Raw genomic sequence first — 18,162 nt, 5'->3', positions numbered from 1 at the left:
CACCTCTATATTGATCAGTCCTCCTGACTCTTCTATATTGATCAGTCCTCCTGACACTTCTATATTGATCAGTCCTCCTGACACTTCTATATTGATCAGTCCTCCTGACACTTCTATATTGATCAGTCCTCCTGACATTCTATATTGATCAGTCCTCCTGACACTTCTATATTGATCAGTCCTCCTGACACCTCTATATTGATAAATCCTCCTGACACTTCTATATTGATCAGTCCTCCTGACACCACTTTATTGATAAATCCTCCTGACACTTCTGTATTGATCAGTCCTCCTGATACCTCTATATTGATAAATCCTCCTGACACTTCTATATTGATCAGTCCTCCTGACATTCTATATTGATCAGTCCTCCTGACACTTCTATATTGATCAGTCATCCTGACATTCTATATTGATCAGTCCTCCTGACACTTCTATATTGATCAGTCCTCCTGACACCTCTATATTGATCAGTCCTCCTGAGACTTCTATATTGATCAGTCCTCCTGATACTTCTATATTGATCAGTCCTCCTGACACCTCTATATTGATCTGTCCTCCTGATACCTCTATATTGATCAGTCCTCCTGACACTTCTATATTGATCAGTCCTCCTGACACTTCTATATTGATCAGTCCTCCTGACACTTCAATATTGATCAGTCCTCCTGACACTTCGATATTGATCAGTCCTCCTGACATCTCTATATTGATAAATCCTCCTGACACTTCTATATTGATCAGTCCTCCTGACACCACTTTATTGATAAATCCTCCTGACACTTCTGTATTGATCAGTCCTCCTGATACCTCTATATTGATAAATCCTCCTGACACTTCTATATTGATCAGTCCTCCTGACATTCTATATTGATCAGTCCTCCTGACACTTCTATATTGATCAGTCCTCCTGACATTCTATATTGATCAGTCCTCCTGACACTTCTATATTGATCAGTCCTCCTGACACCTCTATATTGATCAGTCCTCCTGACATTCTATATTGATCAGTCCTCCTGACACTTCTATATTGATCAGTCCTCCTGATACCTCTATATTGATCAGTCCTCCTGACACTTCTATATTGATCAGTCCTCCTGACATTCTACATTGATCAGTCCTCCTGACACTTCTATATTGATCAGTCCTCCTGACACCTCTATATTGATCAGTCCTCCTGACATTCTATATTGATCAGTCCTCCTGACACTTCTATATTGATCAGTCCTCCTGACATTCTATATTGATCAGTCCTCCTGACACTTCTATATTGATCAGTCCTCCTGACACTTCTATATTGATCAGTTCTCCTGACACTTCTATATTGATCAGTCCTCCTGACACTTCTATATTGATCAGTCCTCCTGACACTTCTATATTGATCAGTCCTCCTGACACTTCTATATTGATCAGTCCTCCTGACACTTCTGTATTGATCAGTCCTCCTGACACTTCTATATTGATCAGTCCTCCTGACACTTCTGTATTGATCAGTCCTCCTGATACCTCTATATTGATCAGTCCTCCTGATACCTCTATATTGATCAGTCCTCCTGACACTTCTATATTGATCAGTCCTCCTGATACCTCTATATTGATCAGTCCTCCTGACACTTCTATATTGATCAGTCCTCCTGACACTTCTATATTGATCAGTCCTCCTGATACTTCTATATTGATTTGTCCTCCTGACACTTCTATATTGATCAGTCCTCCTGACACTTCTATATTGATCAGTCCTCCTGACACTTCTATATTGAACAGTCCTCCTGACACTTCTATATTGATCAGTCCTCCTGATACCTCTATATTGATCAGTCCTCCTGACACTTCTATATTGATCAGTCTTCCTGACACTTCTATATTGATCAGTCCTCCTGACATTCTATATTGATCAGTCCTCCTGACATTTCTATATTGATCAGTCCTCCTGATACCTCTATATTGATCAGTCCTCCTGACACTTCTATATTGATCAGTCCTCCTGACATTCTACATTGATCAGTCCTCCTGACACTTCTATATTGATCAGTCCTCCTGACACCTCTATATTGATCAGTCCTCCTGACATTCTATATTGATCAGTCCTCCTGACACTTCTATATTGATCAGTCCTCCTGACATTCTATATTGATCAGTCCTCCTGACACTTCTATATTGATCAGTCCTCCTGACACTTCTATATTGATCAGTCCTCCTGACACTTCTATATTGATCAGTCCTCCTGACACTTCTATATTGATCAGTCCTCCTGACACTTCTATATTGATCAGTCCTCCTGACACTTCTATATTGATCAGTCCTCCTGACACTTCTGTATTGATCAGTCCTCCTGACACTTCTATATTGATCAGTCCTCCTGACACTTCTGTATTGATCAGTCCTCCTGATACCTCTATATTGATCAGTCCTCCTGACACTTCTATATTGATCAGTCCTCCTGACACTTCAGTATTGATCAGTCCTCCTGACACTTCTATATTGATCAGTCCTCCTGACACTTCTATATTGATCAGTCCTCCTGACACTTCTATATTGATCAGTCCTCCTGACACTTCTATATTGATCAGTCCTCCTGACACTTCTGTATTGATCAGTCCTCCTGATACCTCTATATTGATCAGTCCTCCTGACACTTCTATATTGATCAGTCCTCCTGACATTCTATATTGATCAGTCCTCCTGACACTTCTATATTGATCAGTCCTCCTGACTCTTCTATATTGATCAGTCCTCCTGACACTTCTATATTGATCAGTCCTCCTGACACCTCTATGTTGATCAGTCCTCCTGACTCTTCTATATTGATCAGTCCTCCTGACACTTCTATATTGATCAGTCCTCCTGACACTTCTATATTAATCAGTCCTCCTGACACTTCTATATTGATCAGTCCTCCTGACACTTCTATATTGATCAGTCCTCCTGACATTCTATATTGATCAGTCCTCCTGACACTTCTATATTGATCAGTCCTCCTGACACCTCTATATTGATAAATCCTCCTGACACTTCTATATTGATCAGACCTCCTGACACCACTTTATTGATAAATCCTCCTGACACTTCTGTATTGATCAGTCCTCCTGATACCTCTATATTGATAAATCCTCCTGACACTTCTATATTGATCAGTCCTCCTGACATTCTATATTGATCAGTCCTCCTGACACTTCTATATTGATCAGTCCTCCTGACATTCTATATTGATCAGTCCTCCTGACACTTCTATATTGATCAGTCCTCCTGACACTTCAGTATTGATCAGTCCTCCTGACACTTCTATATTGATCAGTCCTCCTGACACTTCTATATTGATCAGTCCTCCTGACACTTCTGTATTGATCAGTCCTCCTGACACTTCTATATTGATCAGTCCTCCTGACACTTCTGTATTGATCAGTCCTCCTGATACCTCTATATTGATCAGTCCTACTGACACTTCTATATTGATCAGTCCTCCTGACATTCTATATTGATCAGTCCTCCTGACACTTCTATATTGATCAGTCCTCCTGACTCTTCTATATTGATCAGTCCTCCTGACACTTCTATATTGATCAGTCCTCCTGACACCTCTATATTGATCAGTCCTCCTGACTCTTCTATATTGATCAGTCCTCCTGACACTTCTATATTGATCAGTCCTCCTGACATTCTATATTGATCAGTCCTCCTGACACTTCTATATTGATCAGTCCTCCTGACTCTTCTATATTGATCAGTCCTCCTGACACTTCTATATTGATCAGTCCTCCTGACACCTCTATGTTGATCAGTCCTCCTGACTCTTCTATATTGATCAGTCCTCCTGACACTTCTATATTGATCAGTCCTCCTGACACTTCTATATTAATCAGTCCTCCTGACACTTCTATATTGATCAGTCCTCCTGACACTTCTATATTGATCAGTCCTCCTGACATTCTATATTGATCAGTCCTCCTGACACTTCTATATTGATCAGTCCTCCTGACACCTCTATATTGATAAATCCTCCTGACACTTCTATATTGATCAGACCTCCTGACACCACTTTATTGATAAATCCTCCTGACACTTCTGTATTGATCAGTCCTCCTGATACCTCTATATTGATAAATCCTCCTGACACTTCTATATTGATCAGTCCTCCTGACATTCTATATTGATCAGTCCTCCTGACACTTCTATATTGATCAGTCCTCCTGACATTCTATATTGATCAGTCCTCCTGACACTTCTATATTGATCAGTCCTCCTGACACTTCAGTATTGATCAGTCCTCCTGACACTTCTATATTGATCAGTCCTCCTGACACTTCTATATTGATCAGTCCTCCTGACACTTCTGTATTGATCAGTCCTCCTGACACTTCTATATTGATCAGTCCTCCTGACACTTCTGTATTGATCAGTCCTCCTGATACCTCTATATTGATCAGTCCTACTGACACTTCTATATTGATCAGTCCTCCTGACATTCTATATTGATCAGTCCTCCTGACACTTCTATATTGATCAGTCCTCCTGACTCTTCTATATTGATCAGTCCTCCTGACACTTCTATATTGATCAGTCCTCCTGACACCTCTATATTGATCAGTCCTCCTGACTCTTCTATATTGATCAGTCCTCCTGACACTTCTATATTGATCAGTCCTCCTGACACTTCTATATTGATCAGTCCTCCTGACACTTCTATATTGATCAGTCCTCCTGACATTCTATATTGATCAGTCCTCCTGACACTTCTATATTGATCAGTCCTCCTGACACCTCTATATTGATAAATCCTCCTGACACTTCTATATTGATCAGTCCTCCTGACACCACTTTATTGATAAATCCTCCTGACACTTCTGTATTGATCAGTCCTCCTGATACCTCTATATTGATAAATCCTCCTGACACTTCTATATTGATCAGTCCTCCTGACATTCTATATTGATCAGTCCTCCTGACACTTCTATATTGATCAGTCATCCTGACATTCTATATTGATCAGTCCTCCTGACACTTCTATATTGATCAGTCCTCCTGACACCTCTATATTGATCAGTCCTCCTGAGACTTCTATATTGATCAGTCCTCCTGATACTTCTATATTGATCAGTCCTCCTGACACCTCTATATTGATCTGTCCTCCTGATACCTCTATATTGATCAGTCCTCCTGACACTTCTATATTGATCAGTCCTCCTGACACTTCTATATTGATCAGTCCTCCTGACACTTCAATATTGATCAGTCCTCCTGACACTTCGATATTGATCAGTCCTCCTGACATCTCTATATTGATAAATCCTCCTGACACTTCTATATTGATCAGTCCTCCTGACACCACTTTATTGATAAATCCTCCTGACACTTCTGTATTGATCAGTCCTCCTGATACCTCTATATTGATAAATCCTCCTGACACTTCTATATTGATCAGTCCTCCTGACATTCTATATTGATCAGTCCTCCTGACACTTCTATATTGATCAGTCCTCCTGACATTCTATATTGATCAGTCCTCCTGACACTTCTATATTGATCAGTCCTCCTGACACCTCTATATTGATCAGTCCTCCTGACACTTCTATATTGATCAGTCCTCCTGATACTTCTATATTGATCAGTCCTCCTGACACCTCTATATTGATCTGTCGTCCTGATACCTCTATATTGATCAGTCCTCCTGACACTTCTATATTGATCTGTCCTCCTGACACTTCTATATTGATCAGTCCTCCTGACACTTCAATATTGATCAGTCCTCCTGACACTTCGATATTGATCAGTCCTCCTGACATTCTATATTGATCAGTCCTCCTGACACTTCAATATTGATCAGTCCTCCTGACATTCTATATTGATCAGTTCTCCTGACACTTCTATATTGATCAGTCCTCCTGACACTTCTATATTGATCAGTCCTCCTGACACTTCTATATTTATCAGTCCTCCTGTCACTTCAATATTGATCAGTCCTCCTGACACTTCTATATTGATCAGTCCTCCTGACACTTCTATATTGATCAGTCCTCCTGACACTTCTATGTTGATCAGTCCTCCTGACACTTCTATATTGATCAGTCCTCCTGACACCTCTATATTGATCAGTCCTCCTGACATTCTATATTGATCAGTCCTCCTGACACTTCTATATTGATCAGTCCTCCTGACATTCTATATTGATCAGTCCTCCTGACACTTCTATATTGATCAGTCCTCCTGACACTTCTATATTGATAAATCCTCCTGACACTTCTATATTGATCAGTCCTCCAGACACCACTTTATTTATAAATCCTCCTGACACTTCTGTATTGATCAGTCCTCCTGATACCTCTATATTGATAAATCCTCCTGACACTTCTATATTGATCAGTCCTCCTGACACTTCAATATTGATCAGTCCTCCTGATACTTCTATATTGATCAGTCCTCCTGACACCTCTATACTGATCTGTCCTCCTGATACCTCTATATTGATCAGTCCTCCTGACACTTCTATATTGATCAGTCCTCCTGACACTTCTATATTGATCAGTCCTCCTGACACTTCTATATTGATCAGTCCTCCTGACACTTCAATATTGATCAGTCCTCCTGACACTTCTATATTGATCAGTCCTCCTGACATTCTATATTGATCAGTCCTCCTGACACTTCAATATTGATCAGTCCTCGTGACATTCTATATTGATCAGTCCTCCTGACACTTCTATATTGATCAGTCCTCCTGACACTTCAATATTGATCAGTCCTCCTGACACTTCTATATTGATCAGTCCTCCTGACACTTCTATATTGATCAGTCCTCCTGACACTTCTATATTGATCAGTCCTCCTGACACTTCTATATTGATCAGTCCTCCTGACATTCTATATTGATCAGTCCTCCTGACACTTCTATATTGATCAGTCCTCCTGACATTCTATATTGATCAGTCCTCCTGACACTTCTATATTGATCAGTCCTCCTGACACTTCTATATTGATCAGTCCTCCTGACACTTCAATATTGATCAGTCCTCCTGACACTTCTATATTGATCAGTCCTTCTGACACTTCTATATTGATCAGTCCTCCTGACACTTCTATATTGATCAGTCCTCCTGACACTTCTATATTGATCAGTCCTCCTGACACTTCAATATTGATCAGTCCTCCTGACACTTCTATATTGATCAGTCCTCCTGACACTTCTATATTGATCAGTCCTCCTGACACTTCTATATTGATCAGTCCTCCTGACACTTCTATATTGATCAGTCCTCCTGACACTTGACGATGATGTCATAAAGGACGTAGATATCCCGCGTCTCTGATTCAGCGACGGGCACAGTATCGACGTAGATGTCATAATGGTTGCCATGGCGACGATGATGTCATAAAGGTTGCCTCGACCAATCAGCGACGGGCACAGTCTGCCGCGAATTCTGGAATCATCATTGTCCATATACTACGGGGACATGCATATTCTAGAATACCCGATGCGTTAGAATCGGGCCACAATCTAGTAAGACATAATTTCAGTTGTTTCACACTTTTTTGTTAAGTATATAATTCCACATGTGTTAATTCATAGTTTTGATGCCTTCAGAGTGAATGTACATTTTTCATAGTCATGAAAATACAGAAAAATCTTTAACCCCTTCCCGACCTTTGACGCATACGCTGCGTCATGAAAGTCGGTGCCATTCCGACCCATGACGCAGCATATGCGTCATGGAAAGATCGCGTCCCTGTAGATCGGGTGAAAGGGTTAACTCCCATTTCACCCGATCTGCAGGGACAGGGGGAGTGGTAGTTTAGCCCAGGGGGGGTGGCTTCACCCCCTCTTGGCTACGATCGCTCTGATTGGCTGTTGAAAGTGAAACTGTCAATCAGAGCGATTTGTAATATTTCACCTAAAAAAATGGTGAAATATTACAATCCAGCCATGGCCGATGCTGCAATATCATCGGCCATGGCTGGACACACTAATGTGCACCCACCCCACTCCTCAGATCGCCCCCCCAGCCCCCCGATCTGTGGTCCGCTCCCCTCTGTACTGTGCTCCGCTCCCCCGTCCTCCTGCCCGCTCCCCCGTGCTCCAATCACACCCCCCGTGCTCCAATCAAACCCCCCCGCACTCCGATCCCCCCCCGCACAGCGATTCCCCCCCCGCACAGCGATTCCCCCCCGTGCTCCGATCCACCCGCCCGCACAGCGATCCCCCACTCCGTGCTCCAATCCACCCCCCCGTGTTCCGATCCACCCCCCTGTGCTCCGACGCCCCCCCCCGTGCCCTGATCTCCCCCCCCTTATACTTACCTGGCCTCCCGGGGACCGTCCGTCTTCTATCCTGGGCGCCGCCATCTTCCAAAATGGCGGGCGCATGTGCAGTGCGCCCGCCGAATCTGCCGGCCGGCAGATTCGTTCCAGAGTGAATTTTGATCACTGAGATAGGTTATATCTCAGTGATCAAAATAAAAAAAAAAAAGTAAATGACCCCCCCCCTTTGTCACCCCCATAGGTAGGGACAATAAAAAAAATAATTTTTTTTTTCCACTATGGTTGGGGTAAGAACTAGGGTTAGGGTTAGGGTTAGGGGTAGGGTTAGGGTTAGGGGTAGGGTTAGGGGTAGGGTTAGGGGTAGGGTTAGGGGTAGGGTTAGGGTTAGGGGTAGGGTTAGGGTTAGGGTTTCGGTATGTGCGCACGTATTCTGGTCCTCTGCGGATTTTTCCGCTGCGGATTTGATAAATCCGCAGTGCTAAACCGCTGCGGATTTATGGCGTATTTACCATGTTTTTTCTGCGCATTTCAATGCGGTTTTACAACAGCGATTTTCTATTTGAGCAGTTGTAATACCGCTGCGGAATCCGCAGAAAGAAGTGACATGCTGCGGAATGTAAACCGCTGCGTTTCCGTGCAGTTTTTCTGCAGCATGTGTACAGCGATTTTTGTTTTCCATAGGTTTGCATTGAACTGTAAACTCATGGGAAACTGCTGCGGATCCGCAGCGTTTTCCGCAGCGTGTGCACATACCTTTAGAATTAGGCTATGTGCACACGGTGCGGATTGGCCACTGCGGATCCGCAGCAGAGTTCCATCAGGTTTACAGTACCATGTAAACATATGGAAAGCCAAATCCGCTGTGCCCATGGTGCGGAAAATACAGCGCGGGAACGCTGCGTTGTATTTTCCGCAGCATGTCATGATTCCACAGCGTTTTACACCTGTTCCTCAATAGGAATCCGCAGGTGCAATCCGGACAAAAAATACTGGAAATCCGCGGTAAATCCGCAGGTAAAACGCAGTGCCTTTTACCCGCGGATTTTTCAAAAATGGTGCTGAAAAATCTCATACGAATCCGCAACGTTGGCACATAGCCTTAGGGCTAGGGTTGGGTTGGAATTAGGGTTGTGGTTAGGGTTAGGGGTGTGTTGGGGTTACGGGTGTGTTGGGGTTAGGGTTGTGATTGGGGTTACGGCTACAGTTGGGATAAGGGTTAGGGGTGTGTTGGGGTTAGTGTTGGAGGTAGAATTGAGGGGTTTCCACTGTTTAGGCACATCAGGGGGTCTCCAAACGCAACATGGTGCCACCATTGATTCCAGCCAATCTTGTATTCAAAAAGTCAAATGGTGCTCCCTCACTTCCGAGCCCCGACGTGTGCCCAAACAGTGGTTTACCCCCACATGTGGGGTACCAGCATACTCAGGACAAACTGCGCAACAATTACTGGGGTCCAATTTCTCCTGTTACCCTTGTGAAAATAAAGAAATGCTTGCTAAAACATCATTTTTGAGGAAAGAAAAATGATTTTTTATTTTCACGGCTCTGCGTTGTAAACGTCTGTGAAGCACTTGGGGGTTCAAAGTGCTCACCACATATCTAGATAAGTTCCTTGGGGGGTCTAGTTTCTAAAATGGGGTCACTTGTGGGGGGTTTCTACTGTTTAGGCACACCAGGGGCTCTGCAAACGCAATGTGACGCCCGCAGACCATTCCATCAAAGTCTGCATTTCAAAAGTCACTACTTCCCTTCTGAGCCCCGACGTGTGCCCAAACAGTGGTTTACCCCCACACATGGGTATCAGCGTACTCAGGAGAAACTGGACAACAACTTTTGGGGTCCAATTTCTCCTGTAACCCTTGGGAAATTAAAAAAATCTGGGCTAAATAATTATTTTTGAGGAAAGAAAACGTATTTATTATTTTCACGGCTCTGCGTTATAAACTTCTGTGAAGCACTTGGGGGTTCAAAGTGCTCACCACACATCTAGATAAGTTCCTTTCGGGGTCTAGTTTCCAAAATGGGGTCACTTGTGGGGGGTTTCTACTGTTAAGCCACATCAGGGGCTCTGCAAACGCAACGTGACGCCCACAGAGCATTCCATCAAAGTCTGCATTTCAAAACGTCACTACTTCACTTCCGAGCCTCGGCATGTGCCCAAACAGTGGTTTACCACCACATATGGGGTATCAGCGTACTCAGGAGAAACTGGACAACAACTTTTGGGATCCAATTTCTCCTGTTACCCTTGGGAAAATAAAAAATTCTGGGCTAAATAATTATTTTTGAGGAAAGAAAACAAATTTATTATTTTCACGGCTCTGCATTATAAACTTCTATGAAGCACTTGGGGGTTCAAAATGCTCACCACACATCTAGATAAGTTCCTTTCGGGGTCTAGTTTCCAAAATGGGGTCACTTGTCGGGGGTTTCTACTGTTAAGCCACATCAGGGGCTCTGCAAACGCAACGTGACGCCCACAAAGCATTCCATCAAAGTCTGCATTTCAAAATGTCACTACTTCACTTCCGAGCCCCGGCATGTGCCCAAACAGTGGTTTACCCCCACATATGGGGTATCAGCGTACTCAGGAGAAACTGGACAATAACTTTTGGGGTCAAATTTCTCCTGTTACCCTTTGTAAAATAAAAAATTGCAGGCTAAAAGATCATTTTTGAGAAAATAATTTTTTTTTTTTATTTTCATGGCTCTGCGTTATAAACTTCTGTGAAGCACTTGAGGGTTCAAAGTCCTCACCACACATCTAGATTAGTTCCTTTGGGGGTCTAGTTTCCAAAATGGGGTCATTTCTGGGGGATCTCCAATGTTTAGGCACACAGGGGCTCTCCAAACGTGACATGGTGTCCGCTAATGATTGGAGCTAATTTTCCATTTAAAAAGCCAAATGGCGTGCCATCCCTTCCGAGCCCTGCCGTGCACCCAAACAGTGGTTTACCCCCACATATGGGGTATCAGCGTACTCAGGACAAACTGTACAACAATATTTGGGGTCCAATTTCTCCTATTATCCTTGGCAAAATAGGAAATTCCAGGCTAAAAAATCATTTTTGAGGAAAGAAAAATTATTTTTTATTTTCATGGCTCTGCGTTATAAACTTCTGTGAAGCACCTGGGGGTTTAAAGTGCTCAATATGCATCTAGATAAGTTCCTTGGGGGGTCTAGTTTCCAAAATGGGGTCACTTGTGGGGGAGCTCCAATGCATAGGCACACAGGGGCTCTCCAAACGCGACATGGTGTCCGCTAACAATTGGAGCTAATTTTCCATTCAAAAAGTCAAATGGCGCGCCTTCCCTTCCGAGCCCTGCCGTGTGCCTAAACAGTGGTTTACCCCCACATATGAGGTATCGGCGTACTCGGGAGAAATTGCCCAACAAATTTTATGATCCATTTTATCCTACTGCCCATGTGAAAATGAAAAAATTGAGGCGAAAAGAATTTTTTTGTGAAAAAAAAGTACTTTTTCATTTTTACAGATCAATTTGTGAAGCACCTGAGGGTTTAAAGTGCTCACTAGGCATCTAAATAAGTTCCTTGGGGGGTCTAGTTTCCAAAATGGGGTCACTTGTGGGGGAGCGCCAATGTTTAGGCACACAGGAGCTCTCCAAACGCGACATGGTGTCCGCTAACGATGGAAATAATTTTTCATTCAAAAAGTCAAATGGCGCTCCTTCCCTTCCGAGCCTTACCATGTGCCCAAACAGTGGTTTACCCCCACATATGAGGTATCGGCGTACTCAGGAGAAGTTGCCCAACACATTTTATGATCCATTTTATCCTGTTGCCCATGTGAAAATGAAAAAATTGAGGCTCAAAGAATTTTTTTGTGAAAAAAAAGTACTTTTTCATTTTTACGGATCAATTTGTGAAGCACCTGGGGGTTCAAAGTGCTCACTATGCATCTAGATAAGTTCCTTGGGGCGTCTAGTTTCCAAAATGGGGTCACTTGTGGGGGAGCTCCAATTTTTAGGCACACGGGGGCTCTCCAAACGTGACATGGTGTCCGCTAAAGAGTGGAGCCAATTTTTGATTCAAAAAGTCAAATGGCGCTCCTTCCCTTCCAAGCCCTGCCGTGCGCCCAAACAGTGGTTTACCCCCACATATGAGGTATCATCGTACTCAGGACAAATTGGACAACAACTTTCGTGGTTCAGTTTCTCCTTTTACCATTGGGAAAATAAAAAAATTGTTGCTAAAAGATAATTTTTGTGACTAAAAAGTTAAATGTTCATTTTTTCCTTCCATGTTGCTTCTGCTGCTGTGAAGCACCTGAAGGGTTAATAAACTTATTGAATGTGGTTTTGAGTACCTTGAGGGGTGCAGTTTTTAGAATGGTGTCACTTTTGGGTATTTTCAGCCATATAGACCCCTCAAACTGACTTCAAATGTGAGGTGGTCCCTAAAAAAAATGGTTTTGTAAATTTCGTTGTAAAAATGACAAATCGCTGGTCAAATTTTAACCCTTATAACTTCCTAACAAAAAAAAATTTTGTTTCCAAAATTGTGCTGATGTAAAGTAAACATGTGGGAAATGTTATTTATTAACTATTTTGTGTCACATATCTCTCTGGTTTAACAGAATAAAAATTCAAAATGTGAAAATTGCGAAATTTTCAAAATTTTCGCCAAATTTCCGTTTTTATCACAAATAAACGCATAATTTATTGACCTAAATTTACCACTAACATGAAGCCCAATATGTCACGAAAAAACAATCTCAGAACCGCTAGGATCCGTTGAAGCGTTCCTGAGTTATTACCTCATAAAGGGACACTGGTCAGAATTGCAAAAAACGGCAAGGTCTTTAAGGTCAAAATAGGCTGGGTCATGAAGGGGTTAAATGAGAAGGTGTGTCCAAACTTTTGGTCTGTACTGTATATAGAGGAGATGACATACAGCAGGTATATACTATATACAGGGGAGATGACATACAGGCATATACTATATACAGGAAATGACATACAGGTATATACTATATATAGGAGGAGATGACATACAGGTATTATTATTATTATTATTTATTATTATAGCGCCATTTATTCCATGGCGCTTTACATGTGAGGAGGGGTGTACATAATAAAAACAGGTACAATAATCTTGAACAATACAAGTCACAACTGGTACAGGAGGAGAGAGGACCCTGCCCACGAGGGCTCACAATTTACAAGGGATGGGTGAGGATACATACTATATGCAGAAGAAATGACATACAGGTATAAACTATATACAGGAGGAGATGACACATAGGTATATACAATATACAGGAGGAGATGACATACAGCAGGTAAGGTATATACTATTTACAGGGAAGATGACATACAGATATATACTATATACAGGGGAGATGACATACAGGTATATACTATATACAGGAGATGACATATAGGTGTATACTATATGTAAGGGAGATGACAAACATGTATATACTGAGGGAAAAATGAGAGTTGTGAGGTGAAAATGAAAAGGTGTGAGTGCAAAATGAGAGGAGGGAGGGAAAATAGTGGAGTGATCGGAAAATGACAGATGTGAGGTCGAAATGACAAGTGTTAGGGGGGAATGAGAGGAGTGAGGGGAAAATGAGAGGTGTGAGGGAAAAAATGAGAGATGTGAGGGGGAAAATGAAAGATGTGAGGAGGAAAATGAGAGACATGATGGGAAAATTAGAGAAGTGAGGTGCTATAACTAACCATAGATGTTTACTATGCCCAGGCAACGCCGGTCTCTTCAGCTAGTCCTAAATATTTTTCTAATCCAAAATAAGAATACAAAGAAAAAAGATGGAAATTAATAATTACAAATAAGTACAAATGTGGGAATGAAAGGAAAGAGTTTGGCATAGTTAGTTATGGACGATCCCCACTGGGAACAGAAGAACAAGAATAAGTAGAATAATGAAAAATCAGCAATAAGAAAAATATGATTGAAACTCATGTAAGATTGGAGAGCCCAGCTAGTTTCTTGAGTTAGTCAAACACAGCCAATTGAAAGTCCTCAAATCAAGTATTTGAGGAAAATGTTACCAAAACAGGAGAAGGCTGTTTAACCCCCTAAATGCTGCCATCAATATCAATCGTAACATTTAAGAGGCTGAGCTCCATTAGTTACCATGGTGACCCGAGGTCGTCATGACAACATCCAGGTCACCAGGCTACGGAAGGTTAAAGTTCCTTGAAGGACTAAGTAAAAAAGTAAAAAAAGTTTAAAAAATAGTAAGAATATTTTAAAAAATCAGAAAATAATAAAATAAAAAATAAAAAGATAGTATACACGGAAATACTTTTTTATGTGAAAACAAAAATAAACAAAAAAGTACACATGTTTGATATCACCACATATGGATTGACCTGATGTATAAAATAAATAAACTATGCTTTTTTATTATGCCACCAAACAAAAAAGGAACAAAACTTGATTAAAAAGAATTATTAACTAAAAATGGTATCCTTGAAATTACATCTTGTCCCCAAAAAAGAAGCCTCCATGTGTAAATGGGTTAGTAACTGGCTTAGTGATAGAAAGCAGAGGGTGGTTATAAATGGTATAGTCTCTAACTGGGTCACTGTGACCAGTGGGGTACCGCAGGGGTCGGTATTGGGACCTGTTCTCTTCAACATATTCATTAATGATCTGGTAGAAGGTTTACACAGTAAAATATAGATATTTGCAGATGATACAAAACTATGTAAAGCAGTTAATACAAGAGAAGATAGTATTCTGCTACAGATGGATCTGGATAAGTTGGAAACTTGGGCTGAAAGGTGGCAGATGAGGTTTAACAATGATAAATGTAAGGTTATACACATGGGAAGAAGGAATCAATATCACCATTACACACTGAACGGGAAACCACTGGGTAAATCTGACAGGGAGAAGGACTTGGGGATCCTAGTTAATGATAAACTTACCTGGAGCAGCCAGTGCCAGGCAGCAGCTGCCAAGGCAAACAGGATCATGGGGTGCATTAAAAGAGGTCTGGATACACATGATGAGAGTATTATACTGCCTCTGTACAAATCCCTAGTTAGACCGCACATGGAGTACTGTGTCTAGTTTTGGGCACCGGTGCTCAGGAAGGATATAATGGAACTAGAGAGAACAAAGGAGGGCAACAAAATTAATAAAGGGGATGGGAGAACTACAATACCCAGATAGATTAGCGAAATTAGGATTATTTAGTCTAGAAAAAAGACGACTGAGGGGCGATCTAATAACCATGTATAAGTATATAAGGGGACAATACAAATATCTCGCTGAGGATCTGTTTATACCAAGGAAGGTGACGGGCACAAGGGGGCATTCTTTGCGTCTGGAGGAGAGAAGGTTTTTCCACCAACATAGAAGAGGATTCTTTACTGTTAGGGCAGTGAGAATCTGGAATTGCTTGCCTGAGGAGGTGGTGATGGCAAACTCAGGTGAGGGGTTCAAGAGAGGCCTGGATGTCTTCCTGGAGCAGAACAATATTGTATCATACAATTATTAGGTTCTGTAGAAGGACGTAGATCTGGGGATTTATTATGATGGAATATAGGCTGAACTGGATGGACAAATGTCTTTTTTCGGCCTTACTAACTATGTAACTATACAGCTCCATCACTGGATAAATGAAAAAAACTATAGCTCTCATAATATAGCAATGCAAAAACAATTCTTTTTTTCTACAAAATAGTTTTTATTGTGTGAAAGCGCCAAAACATAAAATAATGATAGAAATTTGGTACCGCTGTAATCATATTGACCCGAAGAATAAAGTCATCTTATGACTTTTACCACACCGTCAAAAAATAAAAAAAACAAATCCTGATTGCTGTTTTTTATTTATTCTGCCTCCCAAAAATCAGAATAGAAAGCGATCAAAAAACGTCATGTGCCTGACAATGATACCAATAAAAACATCAACGCGTTTCACACAAAAAAAGCCGTCACATGACTTTGTCAGCAGAAATATAGAAAAATTATAGCTCTGAAATATAGCGATGCAAAAACTTGTTTTTGCAGAAAAAGTGTCTTTTAGTGTGTGACAGCAGGCAAACATAAAAAAACTATATAAATCTGGTATCGCTGTAATCGCACAGACCTGAGGAAGTCTAATCACTTACACTGCACAAGGAATAGCGTAAAAAAAATAATAAAATCAATTTTTGACATACTATTGATTTTTTCATTTTGCCTCCCAAAAATCACATTAAGGCTTTGCTCACATTTATCCTGCACTCTCCACTGAGCTCTTAGTGCTCGCTCTCACTTGTGATTAAATCGGACAAATGCAATCTTTTAATTGGATTGCATTTGTACCAATTTAATTCTATGCTTGTGTTCTCAGTGATGTTTTTTTCCTGCTCTGATCCGATCGTTATAGAACAGAAATAAAATATATGTCTGCATGCAAGATTCAGATCACATGCACTCATAAGTCTCCTCATTAGCTGTGCTGTGATTCTTTCATCCGATAGGATCAGAGTACAGAGCACTGACACTCAGCTCCTGCTGGCAGCAGAGCTGGAGCTGAATGTCATCAACATATCACATCCAATTCTCTCGCATTGGATGTAATACGCTAATGTGTCTCCTGTTTTACACCAGGATTTTGGTGTAAAATCACTATAATAAAGAAGATGGCGACAATGCAGATGCTGTCTGGTCTATGATCTGGCACTGCCCGAATGTTTCAGCTTGCATAAAGTCATAAAAGTGCGGTCGGCCACATTTTTATTCACTTTTGAAAAGAAATTGAGAACAGACCAAACGGAGTCCAGAGTAACTCTGCTGGCTCATTATAGTGAATGGAATCCTCAGGTGTTTCATCTGAATCACATCATTTGAAGATTTAGATGGAGACCCCTGTTTAAGTGCTCAGCATAGAGCACAGGGTAAATGTGATCCAAAATGTTATGTAAAATGTTCCCAACAAAAGCTTCAAATCTCTCATCAAAAAAGCAGGTCCTTACTAAGGTCTGTCATCTGTCAATGGAAATGTAGGGGCTTCCATGTTACTTGTAGCACACAGTCTCTGGAAAATTAAATTGCTGCTCCCCCCTCAAAAAATAATCTAGCGAATTTTGTGCTCCCATATCCAAATGCCCTATTCCTTTCTGAGCCCCTCAATGGGCCTAAACCACAATTAGCATCCATGTTTGTCATCTCTGCAGTGATGAAATCCCACTTAACTTACAGGGGTGTAATTTCCAAAATAGGGTCACTTGAGAACTGATTCTTCTCTTCTGGCACTTAGGGGCTCTGTATATGTAGTTTGCAAACTGTTCTACAATATTTTGTTCTCCAAGAGTTTACTAGTGCTCCTTCCGTTCCCAGTCTCGTCGTCGAGCAGAACTGTACAGCCATATGGGATATTGCCACGTTCAGCAGAAATTGTGACCAATTTTTTGCCACTTTTACCCATTTCCCCATGTGAAAATGTTAAATCTGAGGCTAAAACTAAATTTTTGTTGTTAAAATGTAATTATTTTTTCTTCATCACCCAAAAGTATATAATTTTGTGACACACTGGTCGTGTTGATATGATCATTGCACCACTAGATGAATTCATTAAGAGGTGTAGTTTGTAAAATGAGGTCACCTATGGGGGGGTTATGCTGTTCGGGGACCTCAAGGGCTCTGCCAATGTGACATAACACCCTCAAACCATTCCAGCAAAATGTGCACTATAATATGACGCTCCTTCCCTTCTGAGCTTTGCACTGTGCTTCAAAAGTAGTTTTTGACCACATATGGGAATCATGCAATCAGGATCAATTGTGTAACATAGTTTGTGATCCATTTTCTCCTATCATTCCTTTTAAAAATTGAAGGCTTGAGGTGAAAGTAACATTTTTAGTGAAAAAAATTGCTATTTTCCACTGACTCAGCCCAGTGTTGTAAAATTCCGTAAATCGCTT

This window comes from Ranitomeya imitator, chromosome 6 (assembly GCF_032444005.1).
Source record: "Ranitomeya imitator isolate aRanImi1 chromosome 6, aRanImi1.pri, whole genome shotgun sequence".
Lineage (NCBI taxonomy): Eukaryota > Metazoa > Chordata > Amphibia > Anura > Dendrobatidae > Ranitomeya > Ranitomeya imitator.
Note: the sequence above shows the minus strand (reverse complement) of the source record.